Source organism: Bison bison, unplaced genomic scaffold (genome assembly GCF_000754665.1).
Source record: "Bison bison bison isolate TAMUID 2011002044 unplaced genomic scaffold, Bison_UMD1.0 scf7180017864473, whole genome shotgun sequence".
In the NCBI taxonomy this organism is placed as follows: Eukaryota; Metazoa; Chordata; class Mammalia; order Artiodactyla; family Bovidae; genus Bison; species Bison bison.
The window spans coordinates 15,767,559-15,769,876 of record NW_011495034.1 but is presented as its reverse complement, the minus strand read 5'-3'; the positions used below and the strand labels follow the sequence as shown (position 1 = coordinate 15,769,876).

The window sequence follows — 2,318 nt, the reverse complement described above, 5'->3', positions numbered from 1 at the left end:
AAAACAAAATGAGACATGCAAGGAGAACATAATCTGTTGGGGCATATGATAAAAAATGTAACATAAGAGGTTGATTAATGGGATATGGTGCCATGGAAGAACATGGGAAAATATTAAGCTGGACATGAGTGAAGTGAGTGAGTGAAGTCACTCAGTTGTGTCTGACTCTTTGCGACCTCATGGACTGTAGCCTACCAGGCTTCTGCCTCCATGGGATTTTCCAGGCAAGAGTACTGGAGTGGGGTGCCATTGCCTTCTCCAGGGGATCTTCCCGACCCAGGGATTGAACCTGGGTCTCCTGCATTCCAGGCAGATGCTTTAACCTCTGAGCCACCAGGGAAGCTGGACATCTCCAAAGAGTGAAGGCTTTCATGATGTGATGACCCCTGAGATTAATTTTGGAAAATGGATAGAAATGAATCTATTTGTCAAGAAGATTGAGACAGAGAATGGAAAGAAATTTGGATATGGAGTGAGGCATGATGGAGGTAGAGAGATAAACATTCAAAGATCAGGATGGTGTATTAATGTACTTAAATTTCAGTGAACTAGCGTCTCTCAGTAGATATTCTTGTAGACAAGGCAGCTCCAGTCTTCACCTCTTAGAGGTTCAGTTCACTTCAGTCACTCAGTCATGTCTGATTCTGTGACCCCATAGACTCCAGGCTTACCTGTTCTTCACCAACTCCCAGAACTGGCTCAAACTCATGTTCATTGAGTCAGTGATGCCATCCAACCATCTCATCCTCTGTTATCCCCTTCTTTTTCTCATGTATTTTGTGCATTGTATTTAGAGGCTTTCCCCCCTTTTCCCCCTTATTCTTTTTCCTCCTCGTGTAGTCACAGAAGACTAAAGTGCCCCAAAAGGCAAACCAAGGTTTTCTCTGCAATTAGCAATGAGTAGTTAAAGCAAATTTTATTTTTCTTTTCTCCCCCCGCCCCCCGCCTTCTCTCTCTCTCTTTCTCTAGAGAAGTCAAAGCTTCTGGCAGCTGTGAAAAGCCACGTAGAAGATTTTTGATGCCAAGCTGGCTCAAATCCGAGTCATGCATATTCCTTCCGAAAGAGGTTTTGACTCCACACTAAGAAATCAGACACTGTTAGAGGGAATATCCTCTTCAAAATCTGAGTATTTGCATTTAATTCTCCATTTTGCTCCATCCCAAGATAGCTTTTGCAGTTATTAAAAAATGTAACTCTGTATTCCCCTGAGAAAGACAAAAAGACTCATCCATTTGCCTTTTGAGACTTAAAATAATGTGATTCCTTAATTACCACAGGCTTGGTTGGAACCAGCTCCCCGATGACAAGCGATTCTGTTTACTTGCTGTGTGTACATGTATGGGTGTGCTTGTCTGCTCTAAAACAGAAACAAGCAATGAAAAATGGAAACATCCAGAAGTACATGAGCATTAACATTTGTAGGATCAGTCCTAATTGTCCCAGAGAGTAACATCTTCATTTGTAAAGAAAATTAGAAAAAATATAAAGTGTTTGGAAAATTTTTGTTAATCTCTACCAACAATATCACTAGACAAAGCAATATGTCACTGATCCCATAATGCATGGCACATACTTTTACTAAAAAATACTCATTGTTATCTGAAATTCAAGTTTAACTGTGTGTTCTGTATTTTTATTTACTAAATATGGCATAGCTAACTCAGTGTATTTGAAAGTACCAGAACTCAAGCTACACTATTAAAAAGCTTAAACTGAAGCACTGCACAATATTATATATATATATATATATATATACACACACACACACAAATAATATTGCACATAATATTTTATATATAATGTATATAAAATGTTCTTATAGTTCAGTTCAGTCTTATGAACATCAATGGCTCAATGAACATGAGTTTGAGCAAACTCCGGGAGTTGGTGATGGACAGGAAAGCCTGGTGTGCTGCAGTCCATGGGGTCACAAAGACTCGGACACAACTGAGTGACTGAACTGAACTACAAAAACATTTTGTATACATTATAGATAATATTATGTACAATATTGTTTGTGTATACACACACACACACAGACATATATACATACTATTGTGCAGTGCTTCAGTGTAAGCTTTTCAAACTAAACCAAATACTGAATTAACATTTTCTTCCCTATCACCAACTTATAGTTAATGCACCAAATAAATCAATATTAGACCAAATACTGAATCAATATATATATATTTTCTTTTCTATGGGCAATACTGGTGTGCTGATGAGCATTTACTTATATTGTAGTACTTAAAAACTCAGTGTTTAGAATTCCTAACAGTTGGATTGGAATTTGTGCTCTTCCATTTGTAAGTTGAGC

At 38.0% G+C, this 2,318-nt stretch overlaps 1 non-coding gene across 1 annotated transcript; it reads right to left on the bottom strand.

Annotated features, from left to right (window-relative positions):
* Nucleotides 1–268: 268 nt before the first annotated feature.
* On the bottom strand, nucleotides 269–340 carry TRNAS-GGA. Its single transcript has one exon. It is a non-coding gene; the product is annotated as a tRNA-Ser (tRNA).
* Nucleotides 341–2,318: the final 1,978 nt, after the last annotated feature.